Source organism: Panthera tigris, chromosome B1, assembly GCF_018350195.1.
Source record: "Panthera tigris isolate Pti1 chromosome B1, P.tigris_Pti1_mat1.1, whole genome shotgun sequence".
Lineage (NCBI taxonomy): Eukaryota > Metazoa > Chordata > Mammalia > Carnivora > Felidae > Panthera > Panthera tigris.
The window spans coordinates 34,665,130-34,680,688 of NC_056663.1; the positions used below are offsets into that span (position 1 = coordinate 34,665,130).

Here is a 15,559-nt window from a genome sequence, read left to right on the forward strand (position 1 = left end):
AGCATGCTAAGTTAGCCTGGCCACGGGAAGTGTCTAGAGGGCCAAGGAGGGGATGTCCTGGAGACCAGTGGATTTACAAATCCACAGTGAAGAGAGAGGTCGGAGCTGGAGGGGAATTTGGGAGTCACCACCTGTCACTGCTGGTGCTGTGGGTTTGCTAAGGAGGGAGGAAGGCAAGAGGAGGATTACCACCCTTCATGTAACAGACTGCTGTAGTCTGTCCCTTCTGGGTACTGCCTGCCCAGAGGCCCAGGGACGGATGCCTTGTTTTACAGCTGGCTGCCTCCTGTCTGGCCAAGCCTTTCTCTTGCTTAAGGAGCCCTGGGAAACCGCACAGAGGGCTCCCCCTACGTGTAGGACGCCCTCACTTTGCCCCCCGTGTGAGCCTCAGAGCCAGGCATGGAATGTCCCTCTGCAAAATATGCACCCCTTAGCTGTGTCCTGTTGGGTTCCCTGAGCGCAGAGCTTGTTAATCCTGGCCCTGCCGTGCGGGGAAGGACCTTAGAGGTCACTGAATCCAAAGCCTTTAATTACAAAGGAGAAAACCAATCCTCAGAGAGGGAGGCTTTGCAAAGGCCATAGATGTGATCTGCAGCAAGAAAGGGGGCCGTTTGTTTTCATGTTCAGAATCTGCTTCCCCATAGAGAAGAAACACAGGCGAGATGCATGGGTTTCGGAACTCCTTCACCGACCAGTTTTTATTGAACGTCTATTATGTGCCGGGCAGCGCTGAGTTCTCTGAAAACCGTGGACCCTAAAGCTGGTGCATAAGGGCATCGAAGGGTTAAATTCCGGGAGCTGCTGAGGGTGGGGGTGGGTAGATGAATCTCCCCGAGGAAAGGGCCCCCTCTCGAGCTGCTCAGTCTCCGGAAACCTGGGCGCGAAGAGCCTGGGAAGCTCTGCAACCTCTGGCGCGCGGCCTCCCCCGCACAGCCCGCTCGGGCCCGGGGAGGGGCCGCTCTCGAATTACAACAAAAGGGGCCGGAGGCCGGGCCTGCCGCGGTGGCCACCTCCCGGGAAGGGGGTGGGTTCGGGGAGGGGTTTGCCTTCCGACTCGCGTTAAAAGTACCGGGAAAAGCGTAAAGGAGCGACTCCGGCCCGCGGCTTCCTCAACTTGGATCCCGCTTCCTTCAGCGGCCTGAGAAGTCGGCTCGTCCCCTCGGCTCAGGAAAGGGGCGCAGCGGCGACGCGCGCGGAGAGGGGCCACCGTGGAAAGCTGGCCCCAGCCAAGCCAGCGCGGGCCTCTGTTGCCAAGTAAGAGCGCTCCCTGCTCCTCCCCTCCGCACAGCTGTAGGCAGGGAAGCGGGAGCGTCCCGGTGGGGTCCTCGGGGTCCGCTCCCTGCGGAGCTCCCTCTCGGCCGTGCTGCGGGTTCCCCGGACCTGCGTGGCGGGCACTTGGAGCGAAGGCTGCTTGCTCGGAGTGATGCTAGGACCTGCCGGCTAACGGGTGCCCCTTCCGACTCGGGCGGACCGGCCAGCCCCACCTCTCCCTGAGCCGGGCGAGGCTTTGCAGCTGGCGCGCCCCGGGGATCAGGGCGCTGTGTTCCTGGCTTGCCGGGGGCTCCTACGACCCGGCAGGACGCAGCCCGTCGAGGCTCTGTGGGCCCTAGGTGCGGCGTGGGGCCAGGGTTACCCGGCGTTCTGGCTTTTGAGGGTATGGGGGGCGCGCGGGAGAGGGGAGTGCCCTGGGGTGTCCCCAGACTTTGGGGATACGGAGCGCACAGGGCTGGGGCAGAGCGGATGGGGCCACCAGGGGTACGCCTGGGTGCTCTATCTCCCACTGTCTCGGAATTGGGTTTTTTTCCCAGCCTGCTAGAAAGGCTCGGCTGAGCGCAGGAGTGCCCTGAGTGCTGTAGGAGGACAGGCGCGGTCCGCTCCCAAGGTGTTCCCTCCCACGTCGTGCTGGCTTGTCCGGGGACCGGGGAACCTCTCCCGCCGTTATCACAGAGAGACCCTGGAGTAGGAAAGAACTAGCACAAGCTAACCCGAGGGTCGTACATGCAGGGTCGCCCCAGTGGTAGAGCAAATCCTAGCCCTGTACGCATCCCGCAGGACTCAGTGCCTACAGTTTTACGCAGGCGCTTTGGCCACTGCGCGCTGCACACCCTCCCCCCACTCCAAATCTGGGAGTCCTCTAACTGTAGCTGCCTGCTGGAGGTGTCGCTGTAAATCAGCGCCGAGCTAGAAATGATTGGAAGAAACAAGCGAAGACCACCAAAACCAGCGCGGGTGGGGTGAGGGGACGCGGCGGAACTTGGTGGGGTGGGGGTGGGAAGCACCGAACTGCTCAAAATGTTAGGAAACCTCAGGTCCAGGTGAGAAGAACGATGTTCACGTAAGTCGGAACATGCCCCAAATTAATTTTGCCCCCTAAAATCTTTGAACTGCGGGGTTCTTAAAATGAGCCCGATCATTTCTTTTTGCAGAGGAGGAAAAGCTCTGAAGCCCAAGGCCAGGGAGCTAGTCAGTGGGGGCTTGAACCCCTTTCCTGTACTCCGGCTCCTCCCTTATGCCACCGCCAGCCTGTCTGTGCAGGAACCCCCAAAGCCCATTTGTCACCTTTGCTGGAACTTTTTAGTTATTTATGGTGTTATTCTGTACTTAAAATGGTCAGGGATGGGGCTTAGAAGGAAGAGGGAAATGCTCATTTCCCTAGTCAGTACCCAGATGAATGACTGGCTCACTGGACCCTGCCTTAGCTAAATTATTCATCTCCCTCTCCCTCTTGTCCTGTTCCCCTTACTGGTCCCCAGTATCTGCCCCGGAATGACCATTCAATCCCATGGCAAAGTGCATGCCCCCATTTGGCCCTGGGGTTCTTGGGGCCCAAAGGAATTGAGCCTCAGTGGGGGGTGTGGGTATGCAAGCGTCTGTGTATCTCCCTGTAACTTTGTGTTAACAAGTGACTTGGTCTAAAGTGAATAGGCTACTTAGGTCTGAAGACAAAGTGTGCACTTGACTTTATAGGCTGGCTGACGTTTGGATGCATGGCAGACAGAAGATTCTGAAAGAGGCTTCCACCTGGGGTCCTGGCCTGCCTTCTCCTGGCCTTTTGCCATGTCCTTGTTCTCTGACCTCTGGATGACCAGTGTGGAAGGGTCTTGTGAAGGAAACAGATCTTCTGTGCTCTGGGGATGAACTTCAGTGAAGCTTTGTGATCCCCCACCCCCCAATTCTGCAATGTTTATTTAAAAATTATCTTGTATTTGTGTGGGGGGGGGCAGCGCCTAGGTTGCTCAGAGGTTTAGCCTCTGACTCTTGATTTCAGCTCAGGTCATGATCCCAGGGTCGCAGGATCAAGCTCCATGCCAAGCGTGGAGCCTGCTTAAGATTCTCTCTCTCCCCCTCTGCCCCTCCCCCTCCCACTCAAGCTCTCTCTTGCTAAGATAAAAAAAATAATAATAAATTTAAAAAATTATTTTGTATTCTGAAAATTTTCATATATGTATAGAAGTAGAGAGAAGGCCTCCATATTTTCTCCCCCAGCTTCAACAGTTATCAATATTTTGTCATATTTGCTCCTATCTATCCTTTTGCTGTTTCTTTCTAAAGCAAATTCCAGATTTCAAATTTGATAATAATTCTATCCCTATGTATTTCAGTGTGATCTTGAAAAATATTAAATAACCATTATGCCATTGCTATGCCTAAGAAAATTAACAATAATTCTTTACTATCATCTAATACCCAGCCCATATTCAAAAATTTCCCACTTTTGGGGCACCTGGGTGGCTCAGTTGGTTAAGCATCTGACTTTGGCTCAGGTCGTCATCTCACAGTTCATGAGTTTGAGCCCTACGTCGGGCTGTGTGCCGACAGCTCAGAGCCTGGAGCCCGCTTCAGATTCTGTGTCTCCCTCTCTCTCTGCCTCTCCTCCACTCATGCTCTTTCCCTCTCTGTCTTTCAAAAATAAATAAACATTAAAAAAATTAAAGCAAAACAAAGACAAAAATCTCCCACTTTCCCCCAAAATGCCTTTGTAAAGTTGAGCCAAGTTCTGCTGGTTTTTATAATCTATGTTCATACTGTATGTTATTCCTATCAAACCACTTTTCTATCCACTGTGTCATTTGGTTATTACAACGCTCCACCGAAGAGTAAGATGGGTTCTGAATTCATTTTACAGCTGAGCACACTGGCAAACAGATAAGCTGTCCAGATGGCACAGGCAGGGATTGGCGAAGCCAGGACCTGACCCAGCCTCCTCATTCCTGGGCCACGGTAGCTCTGTTTCTCAGTGCTGCTCATGGGCTATCGGCTGTTCTCTGAAGTGCTCCTCTTGGCTCTGGCTGCATCCTGAGCTTGTCACTTCCCGTACACCTGTGATTAGAAATCCGTGTGTAAATATGCAGTAACTGGCCATTTGGTGCTTGCGGTAAATCAGCTGCAAAGTCAGGAAGCCTGGGTTTATTTCCCAGCTTATTGCAGAACCGTATGAAAGTGGCTTCCCTCTTGAGGACTCGGGGTGGGCCTCCGTGAACTAGGAAGCAGCATTTTCCCCCTAGTCTCTGGCTCCTAGGTCTGGAAGTAGGATGAGCAAATCCGCTGTCGCTAGAATTCTTGGACAAGACCAAGGCCCCAGAAGGAAATCTCACTGAGAACAATTACCCATCATTGATCATTGCCTGAGTAGTTTGGCAGCTAGTGTCTATAGTCGGAGATTGCTAAATTTCATGACAGGGAAGAGACTTCCCTCTGAAGTCCTTCAGTTATGGACAGCTTTGTTTATTCTGCCTTGGTCTGATGAGGATATAGAACACCAGAATTTTTTACTTTTAGCATTTCCATTACTTGTGCTTATTTGCTTTGAAGTGGGGTGATAAATCATTTCTACATCTTATTAGTAAGACTCATGAATTGGAATTCTTCCTTGGCTGGCCGTGTGGGAAAATGGAATCTCTTATTTCTTGACTCCTAGATTTTCTGCTCTTATATTCATTGCCCTGAAATAGACATTGAATGAACACACCTTCCATAAAACAGGCAGTCAGGGACAGAGAAACTGGTTACTCAATCCCATTATTCAAACTGTAGGAACTCAAAGGGGCAAACCATTAACCTTGAATCACCTTGTCTTCTGGCAGCCATAAATTCTCTTCCCCCTTAGCTAATAGGCTGTCTCCGTGGGAGCAGAATTTCTAGGTGATGCCACATCAGCTGTGACAGTTGCTTCTTTCCTTATAGCTTTGGGAGCATTAGGGAGTAGAGTCCCCCACTCCTGGAGCTGCCTGGATTCAGAACAGCTTGTGATTATTGTTCATTCCCCTCTGGAAAACGGTCTTCGTGATCTGTCCGCGTGGCTGTGTCACATAAACCCAGCTGCACTGTGGACCCTGAATGGGCCACCAGGCCTCAGATGAAGTGGCCACAGGCTGCCCCACCCCAGGCCCCCCCGGAACCAGCAGAACTGGCAACCGTGGGCCAGGACTGGGAGGGCCAAGCAGATTGCACAGACATGCACCTGCAGCCATGCACTGCTTATCTTCTGCTCTCCAGGCATGTCTAGTTTCAAAGTGAGTCTTCAGACCTTCTTATTTTAGTAATTCCAGCTGTGCTCCTGCTGTTGAGCATGGTGCGTGCTTGGCAGGGAACCCAGCCTGGCCAGGTGTGCTGGCCACTCCTGCCTGCCACGTGTGTCTGAGAATTCTTTTGGCACAGGACCATCCCTTCAGAATAGCTACTTGTTCCAGGGTGATAAGAGCGTGATGGTGACAATTTAGATAAGATTTCTGTCCAGAGTTCAAAATAAAATCTTTGGCACTTCTCTTGGCAAAAACGACATACCCAGGTAAGTGATATGTGGCAAGTCCGGGGGTAGAGTGAGAACAGACTCAACAGATAATGAGGATGTAATTAGGACCACAGTTAATCATTTCTTCTTACCCAAGGCTTTTGATGCCTTCGTGTGGAATACCTCCAACTTCATACTGTAATATCGCATGTGAATGATGAGACATTTTTCAAGTTGTTTCATTGTCAGAATCTGTTAGACAAGCAGACCCGTGGAGGTTTTGTGCAAGCTGCCATATGCCCTCCTTGATGCGTCCCCAACACAAAGCTTAGAGTATCTTCTGGGAAAATGATGCTGCTTGCCTGAAAAGCATACGCCTAATGAGAACATTATGTGGATGACTTGTGAACAGCTTACTCTGCTCCGTTTCTTGTCACTGCCTTTGAACTTGAATCCATGAACTCCCCCACCCCCAGCCTTGTCCTGGAGCACCAAAGAGTAGCGGGATAAACATAGCCCAGCTTTCCAGAGTGACAGCGTGACCCTAAGATCTAGTAAGAAAGATCTTTTCCTATCTTCCTAAATCAAATACCAATATAAAATTGAGTGCATTTTTAAAGTCAACTTCCTCCCCCACCCCCCACCAAGAATAGCACATGTAGGTGAAATGGCACCAATTCTAAGCATACACATGTATACACTTTTGGTTTTGTTTTTATTGTGATAAAATATCCACAACTTGAAACTCACCATTGTAACCATTTTTAAGTGTGGGGCTCAGTGGCTTTAGGCACATTCACATTGTTGTGTGACGTCACCACCATCCACCTCTGGAACTTTTCCATCTTCCCAAACTGAAACTCTATCCCTATTAAATACTAACCCCCTATTCCCGCCCCCGCCCCGCCCCCACCTCCCAGCTTCCTGGAAACCATCATTCTACTTTCTGTCTCTATGAATTTGACAACTCTGGGTACCTCATGTAAGTGGAATCATATGGTACTTGGTCTTTTGGTGACTGGCTTATTTCACTCAACATCTGTGTCGTCAAGTTTCATCCATGTTGCAGCATGTCAGTTTCCTTCCTTTTTAAGGGAACAGTATTCCATTGGATGGACGTACCACATTTTGTCTACCCGTTCGTTCGTCAGTGGTCACTTGAGTTGCTTCCGCCTTTTGATTGTTGGGAATAGTGCTGCTGTGAGCATGGGTGTACAGCTACCTGTTCTGGATGTATTTTTACAAAATGAACATGCCCGTGTAACTACCGCCTAGACCAAGACTAGAACATTACCTGGAGCACACGGTCAAGCAAGAGGTTTCAGTTACATCTCATGCCTGCATGCGGCTGCTTTAGCTACACCTCGGGGTCTTGGGATTGGACGCTCATTTTCTCTTCGCGAGGCAGTTTGCGAGAGGTGTTTGAAAGACACAAACATCGAGATTCGTTGTGAGATTTAAGCCACTTATTTCCTTAAAATATCTGGGGAAGATAGTACAGCATATTTGGCGTTTGCAGCTGTATTAACACATGACCACTAAGTATGGTCCCTCCAGGCTCTCCCTGGAAGAAGGGGACTCACATCCACCTGAAGAACGGCCCTTTTATCAGCTTCTGCTGCAGCATGAGTTTTCAGCCTTGGGGGAAAATTTCGTGGCTGTGTACTGCCTTCCTGTCTTATTTTCCTTCCTTCTTCCTTTCCTTCTCTTCCCACCTGGTCCTCTCTCTTCCTTCTTAACTAAAATGACTTATTAGTGGCCTTCTATTGGCCAGACACTCTGCCAGTCATTGTAAGAGACACAAAAATGAGTAAGACATGGTATTTGACACGTGTATTTAAAATAAAATCGTCGGTCAAGAATACTATTCTGATGGCCGGCCGCCAACCCCTTAGTGCCCACCTAGTGCCAACGGCAGCCTTAGAGCATAGACAAAGAATTTGTGGACCTCGGGCTTGTTGCAACACGTGAAGAGAGGAAGATTATCCACCGGGTTGCCTAGAATTGCTCTAGCATGCCCATAACCAAGTGGTAAGAATAATTTCTTTAAAACACTTTTCAGCTAGGGGTACCTGGCTGGCCGAGTCAGTAGAGCACTGACTCTTGAGTTTGAGCCCCTCGTTGGGTGTAGAGATTACTTGAAATGAAATGAAATGAAATGAAATAAAATAAAAAACTTTTTTTTTTAATTTTTTTTTAACGTTTATTTATTTTTGAGACAGAGAGAGACAGAGCATGAACGGGGGAGGGGCAGAGAGAGAGGGAGACACAGAATTGGAAGCAGGCTCCAGGCTCTGAGCCATCAGCCCAGAGCCCGACGTGGGTCTCGAACTCACGGACCGCGAGATCGTGACCTGAGCCTAAGTCGCTTAACCGACTGAGCCACCCAGGCGCCCCAAAAACTTCTAAGCTGCCTTTAATTCAGGTGCTCTGTTTGAGAGCATTCTTCTAAAAATGATGTTTAGAGACATTTTAATGATGAGGAAAAAAACACTAAAATTTACACATCAGTGAAACCCTGTGGGGTCTCTCATCCTCAAACCAGGCACTCTTGATTTTCTTGACTTGATATTCCCCAGCTGTCTTTCCTTCCCCACAGCTCACAAAGCCAGTCCCATCTCTCCACCCCACAACCATGCAAGTTACGCCAACATCGTGAACATTACCCAGCAGCGAGAGAGTTGCTCGTCTCCTAATTGGCCTCCTTTCCCTTGGTCTTAACCCCCACGAAGCCCTCCTTTATGCAATAGCCACAGTGATCTTTCCAGAGCAGGGGTGGTAAACTTTTCCTCTAAGGACGGATAGCAAACATTTTGGACGTCACAGTCCATATGCTCTGTGTTGTTATTGGTCCACACTCTGTTTTAGTGGGAGAGCAGCCACAGATAGCAAGTAAAGAACTCATTATGGCCGTGTTCCGATAAAGTTTCATTTCCAGAAACGGTATTTACAGATTTTGCCCGTGGGCTGCAGTTTGCTGACTGCTGCTCTAGATCACAAATCTGCCCCCGTCACCGCCCGCCCCCCCGGCCCCGCCCCGCCCCTGCTTTACTGTCCATTGGCTCCTTATCCCCAAAAGGAAAACTCAGCATTTCTTAGCATGACGTTCAAGTTCCCTCTCTGCTGGCCCTCTGCTTGTCATCTCTCCCACCTCTCATCATCCCCACCCCGCAGCGCCTCTGCTTTTCATCTTCCTATCTGCACCACACACGGCTTCCAAAAGACACTTTGTTATTTCAGACCAGCCCTACCTGCTGCCTGGGATGATCTCCCCACCCCCAACCTGTCAAATTCAAATTTGCCTCCACAACCTGCTCAGTGTCAATGTCTAAGGCTTTTCCTGTTCCTCATCCTCAGGTGTGATCACCGCCTCCTCCTTTCACTCCTGTATCTCGTTCTGTACTCTTCCTGCTTCTATAAGTATTGTGTGCACTCCTTGAGGGCAGAACTCACATCAGAGTCATCTTTGAATTCCCAGTGCCTAATACAGTGTTTATCATGTAGCAGCTACTTCATAAATAATATACTCTTAACACAAGTGTCATTTAAGTCCATTTTTTAAAGCTTAGTTGAGATGTAATTTACATACTATATAATTCACCCATTTAAAGTGTTCGAGTCAATGGATATTAGTATATCCACAGATATGTACAACCATCACCACAGTCCGTTTTAGAGCATTTCATTACCAGAAAGAGAAACTTGTGTCCCTTACCTGTCACCTCCTTCTCCTCCCCCACCCTACCCTCACTCCCCACACCCATTCCTGCTAATCTGCTTCCTGCCTAGATGTGGCCAATTCTGGATATTTCGTATAAATGGAATCAAACATAAGGCTTCTTTCACTTTACATGTTTCCAGGCCTTATTTATGTTGTGACACGTACACATACTTTATTATGGCCAAATAATATACCACTGTATGGATATGCCACATTTTGTTTATGTGTTCATTGCCTTTTTTTTAAGTTTATTTATTTTGAGAGATACAGAGACAGCGTGAGTGGGGGAAGGACAGAGAGAGAGGGAGAGAGAGCATCCCAAGCAAGCTCTGCACTGCCAGCTGCACAGCCCAGTGTGGGGCTCAAACCCACAAACAGCGAGATCATGACTTGAGCCAAAACCCAGAATCAGAGGCTCAAACGACTGAGCCACCCAGGCGCCCCTATCTGTTCATTGTTGGGGGACATTTGGATTGTTTCCATCTTTTAGCTATTATGAATAGTGCTGCCATAAACATTTGTATACGAAGTTTTGTTTGAACATCTGTTTTTAATTCTTAGGTATATAAATAGGAGTGGAAGTGCTGGGTTATATGGTAATTCTATGTTTATCTTTTTGAGGAATTGCCAAACTGTTTTTCACAACGGCTGTACCATTTTACATTACCACCAGCAATGTATGGGGGTTCCAATTTCTCTGCATCTTCACTAACACCTACTTTTTCCCCCTTAAAAGAAATGTATAGGGGCGCCTGGGTGGCTCAGTCGGTTAAGCGTCTGACTTCAGCTTAGGTCCTGACCTCTCGGTCTGTGAGTTCAAGCCCCGCGTTGGGCTCTGTGCTGACAACTCAGAGCCTGGAGCCTGTTTCAGATTCTGCGTCTCCTTCTCTCTCTGACCCTCCCCTCTACTCGCACTTTGTCTCTCTCTCTCTCTCTCAAGAGTAAATAAACATTAAAAAAAATTTTTTTCAAACATTGTATAGCCATCCTAGTGTATGCAAAGTGGTATTTCATTGAGGTTGTGATTTGCTTTTTCCCTGGTGACTAATGATGTTGAGCATCTTTTCAGGTGTTCATTGGGCATTTGCATATCTTCTTTGGGGAAATATCTGTTCAAGTCCGGTGCCCATTTTTAAATTAGGTGGCTTATTCTTATTGAATTGTAGGAGTTTTTTTAAATGTTATTTATTTTCAGACAGAGAAAGTGTGTGTGTGTGTGTGTGTGTGTGTGTGTGTGAGAGCAGGGGAGGGGGACAGAGAGATAGAGATAAAGAGAGAGAGAGAGTCCCAAGCAGACTCCTCACTGTCAGCACAGAGCCTGATGCAGGGCTTGATTTCACAAACCATGAGATCATGACCTGAGCCAAAATCAAGAGTCAGACACTTAACTGACTGAGCCACCCAGGCACCCCAAATTGTAGGAGTTTTTATATGTTCCGGATATTAGACACTTTTCAGATCTATGATTTACAGATATTTTCTCCCATTCTGTGAATTGTCTTTTCACCTTCTTGATAGTGTCTCCTTGTTTCTCAGTTGACATCACATGTACTCAGCATTTATACTATAATGGATTCGGGGGATACAGAGATTATGTGCCCTCAAGGGGATTCACAGGCTTGAAAGGGAGATAGACATGTAAATAGTACAATAAATACTTGATCACTATGCCTTTTTTCCTACCCATACTACTGCTGCCCTGGTTCATGAAACATCCTGATAGTGCCTTTTGATGCACTTTAAATTTTGATGAAGTCCAACATACATATTTTTAATTTGTTGCCTGTGCTTTTGGTGTCATATCTGAGAAACATTGCCAAATCCAAAGTCATGAAGATTTACCCCTACGTTTTCTTCTATGAGTTTTGTAGTTTAGCTTTTATATGCAGATGTTTGATCCATTTTGGATTAATTTTTGTAAATAGTGTGGAGGAGGAGTCCAGCGTCTTTCTCTTATGTGTGGCTATCCAGTTATGCCAGCACCATTCTTTTTACAAAGACTGGCCTTTCCCCATTGAATTGTGTGGATACTCATGTCCAAATCAATTACTGATAAATCTATGAGTTTATTACTGGACTCTCAGTTATATTCCATTGATCTGTGTGTCTGTCCTGTGCCAGTACCACACTGTCTTAATAACTGTTGCTTTGTGTTAACCTTTTGCCCTTTTGAAATTGGAAAGTGTGAGTCTTCCTACTTGGTTCTCCTTTCTCAGAATTGTCTTGGCTATTCTGGATCCCTTACAATTCCACGTAAATTTGAGAATCAATTTTTCAATTTCCGTGAAAAAGTCAGTTGGGATTCTAATAGAGATTTTGATGAATTCATAGATTAATGTGTATTCTCATCTTAATGACATTAAGTCTTCCAATCCATGAACACGGGATGTTTTTCCATGTATGTAGATCTTTAATATCTTTGAAAACTGTGTAGCTTTCTGAGGATAAATTCTGCATGTCGTTTGTTAAATTTGTTTCTAAATATTATGTTAAAATTTTTTTTCAACATTTATTTATTTTTGAGAGACAGAAAGAGTGAGAAAGAGAGAGAGAATGAGCAGGGGAGGGGCAGAGAGAGAAGGAGACACAGAATCTGAAGCAGGCTTCAGGCTCTGAGCTGTTAGCATTGAGCCCAATGCAGGGCTTGAACCCATGAACCATGCGATCATGACCTGAGCCAAAGTCAGATGCTTAACCGACTAAGCCACCCAGAGGCCCCTAAATATTTTATTCTTTCTGATGCCATTGTAATGGAATTCGTTTTGTCATTTCCTTTTTGGATTGTTCTTTGAAAGTGAATAGAAACAGTTAACTTTTGTATATTGACCTTGTATCCTGTAACCTTGCTGAACTCTTACCAGTTCTAATAGTCTTTTAGTAGATTCCTGAAGACTTTCCATATATACATGTGGGTAGATTCCTAAACATAGAGTAACAGGTGTTCAGGAGGTAGATATGTGGTATCCTAGAACAAAGAACAGCAAGACCAAAGTCAGGGAAGTGTGGAAGCAGGTATCTTCTGGGGACCACATGCACTCAGGTCAGTGTGGCGAAACCTACGGTTGTGGGTTGAAGGAAGTACGTGTCATGCTAAAGAAAGCGGAGGCATCCTGTAGCCACCAGTGGGAGCCATGCCATGGCTGGAAATGCAGTGAGAATATTAGAATCATTCTTAGGAGGCCCCGAAAAGACTTGTGATCAGCACCACTGACACTGATCAGGTCCAAAGGTAGCTGAGAAAGTCTGCCTCCCCCAGGAAGAGCAAGAACTTGTAGGTCCATGTGTATATGCCACTACTCTGCAGATGCCATTATCTCCAGGAATGATCATCAGTGACACAGCACCAGCTGGCATTGTGCAGCTGAGCCCCGCCAGCTTTGGTGATGTGGCGGTCAGTGCCTGCTATTACTCACTGGGCTTCTGGAAGGAAGCCACTGCTTCTAATGGACAGCAGAATCCCAGATCACAGGCTCTTAACAAAGTGGAGAACGGCACTCCTACCCCCTCCTCTGTGTAGCCAGACATTTCCAGACAAGGCAGAGATGTGGCTGCTCCCTCCTTGGCTGGGCCCCCTGGGTCTAGTTCTCATCTGAGGGGCTCAGGCCTGAAGAACTGACTGCTGACTGAGGTTGCATCACTTGGATGAGGGCTTGGCCTGGAAACTAGTGGGGACACAGAAAGTGTAGAAAGCCAGAAGTGAGTCCTGCTAAGACTAGCCCTACCTGAGGCACAAGGAAAGCTAACCAGTACCTCCGTGGCCACTCTTGAGGAGGCATCTCTTTGAAAAACTGGTTTGTATACTCCCTCTAGCCCAGACTTCCCTCCACTTCCCACCCAGTATACTCCTCTTATGAGCATGGCCAAGCCCCTCCCCACCTGTCTCTGCCTGGACCAGTGCTCCATAAATTTGCATGCAGTGGGTCTCATCCCTAACTACACTTCCTGCCCTAAAAACACGACTTGTTGGCAGTGATTGGATTGCACACCCTTCTGGCTCTGGCTTCTGTTTTCCTCCCCCTAAAGTGGTGCAGAAACTCAGATGAGTTTGGCTACTGATTGTAGCTCTGGGAAACAGTGTGTTTGGAGTGTGTGTACAGAGGAGGGGAGGTGGGGGGTTGGTTAAAACCTGTTACCTAAGTGGTGAGTTAAGAGTGGTCAGTGGGTGAAGTGAAGCCCCTCCTTGGATTTTTCCAGGTTCTTGCTGATTTTATAATTATAATAGTTACCACTCATTGAGCATTGCTATGAGCCAGTCACTCTACTGGGCCCTTGATACTTCTTTTTTTTTTTTTGTAATTTTTTTTTTTTTTTTACTTTTGAGAGAGAGAGACAGAGCATGAGTGGGGGAAAGGCAAAGAGAGAGGCAGACACAGAATCCGAAACAGGTTCCAGGCTCTGAGCTGTCAGCACAGAGCCCAATGTGGGGCTTGAACCCACAAACTGTGAGATCATGACCTGAGCCAAAGTCCAAAAGTCCAACGCTTCACCAACTGAGCCACCCAGGCGCCCTGGGTCCTTGATACTTCTTATGTGACTCACTAAGATGGTAAGACCCTTCTCTAGTTGCAGAAGCCAGATCTGAATCTTGACCACTCTCAGATGCCAACACTGTGTTCTTTCAATTATTGTAGGTTATCCTGGAGTCAGACTAGGCCTTCATTTTTTTAGGGCCACGGATTGGTTAGTTTGAATCCAATGGGCATCTTTGCATCATTCTGTTCCCACCGCCATTACAATGGTATTGCCTTCAAACAGCAGCACTGATTTTGGGGTTTTCTCTGCCTTTCTTTATGGACTATGTGCTATAGAGATAAAATGTGTCTCTTATAGACGCTATATGTATTTGGCTTTCCCTTTCTGATCCAGTCTGACAGTCTCCATTAGGCACACTTTTAAGAGTCTGAAATTGTACCTTCAGCCTCCCCAAGAAGCAGCCTGGTTAAAATGAGATTCCATCCAGAGCCAGAGATGGACTGTGGGGAACCCTAGTTGATCACAACAAATTATGCCCGACAAAGGCCTCTTTCTGAAGGCTGAAAAAAAAAAATTCAGCTTTATATGCTTACCTTCTCACCATTTCCCGGTGCCCTGAACATTCCTGCTCTGTGGCCAGAAATAGACAGGGCTGAGGTGGAATCTTTGGCCAGGGGCCAAATGGGCCAGCCCTGGCCAAGCCTGGTGTCAAAGTCTGCATTCTTGTCTGAGGTGGTTCAGAAAGGCCCCATCATCCCCCACCGCTGCCCTCATTCTCTGAGCACACCCCCCTCACCAAAGGCAGCCTTCTTCCACAAAGGAATGTGTTCCATGTGGGGCCAGAAGCAGCACCCGGACCACAGCTGGGGTAGCCTCCCCGCGGTGTGCTCTGGGCCATGAATGAGAACCATTCATCAGTCCTGCTGATCCAGCAGGAATCCCTAGCAGTGAGGGTCTGATGAAGGAGACAGCCCCCACCCCACCCCTTGACCCCATATCTGAATGCCGACATCTGGCAGAGACATTAAGTGGAGCGTTCTGTCTGGGTGAAAGAATCCCACTGGGTTCTGTGCTCCCCTGTTCAGCGAACGCTGAGCAAGTGCCCTTTGCATCGTGGGCCACTGCTCATGGCTGGGGAGTGGTGCCATTGTTTATGCGACGAAGCAGGAAGGCCCGCTACTGGGAGCTCTGGAGCACAAGATGTGGAGCAAGGGCTGCGAGGAATGAATCATTTCCCTACCTCGGAAGGGCCTAGAAATGGCAGGGCCAGTCATGGAAAGCTGGAACCCAAGAGAGGCCTGCTTGAGGAGGGCCTCAGACAGTCGTGTTGGTGGGTGGGAAGAAGGGAAACGGTTAAGAGGATCAGCTTGTAGAAGAGCAGTGCTTTTTGCTAAACGCACGCCGTGCAAACGGCGAATGGTGTTTACAGTGTGTTTCCCCCCCTCGTCTGTGCATGCCTTTGTTACTGACTAGGAATCAGCTGGGTCACGTGGGGCATTTTTTGACCGGGTGCCACGGAGTGAGGTGTCAGTGGTAAGGGGCCGTGGTCTGTCATATTGTTTAAGGGTAGGCCAGTCAATAGCCACTTTTCCGAAAATGTTTTTAGGCAGGCAGTTTCTCTAGCACAGAATGCC

General features: G+C 48.1%; 1 protein-coding gene across 1 annotated transcript in view; it reads left to right on the forward strand.

The window, feature by feature from the left end:
• Positions 1-1,075: 1,075 nt before the first annotated feature.
• LOXL2 (lysyl oxidase like 2) overlaps positions 1,076-15,559 on the forward strand; it is a 92,908-nt gene continuing 78,424 nt past the window's right edge. Inside the window, exon 1 of the mRNA XM_042983236.1 lies at positions 1,076-1,254. The gene's annotated coding sequence lies outside the window, so the exon portion shown is untranslated. The remainder of the gene's footprint in view (positions 1,255-15,559) is intronic.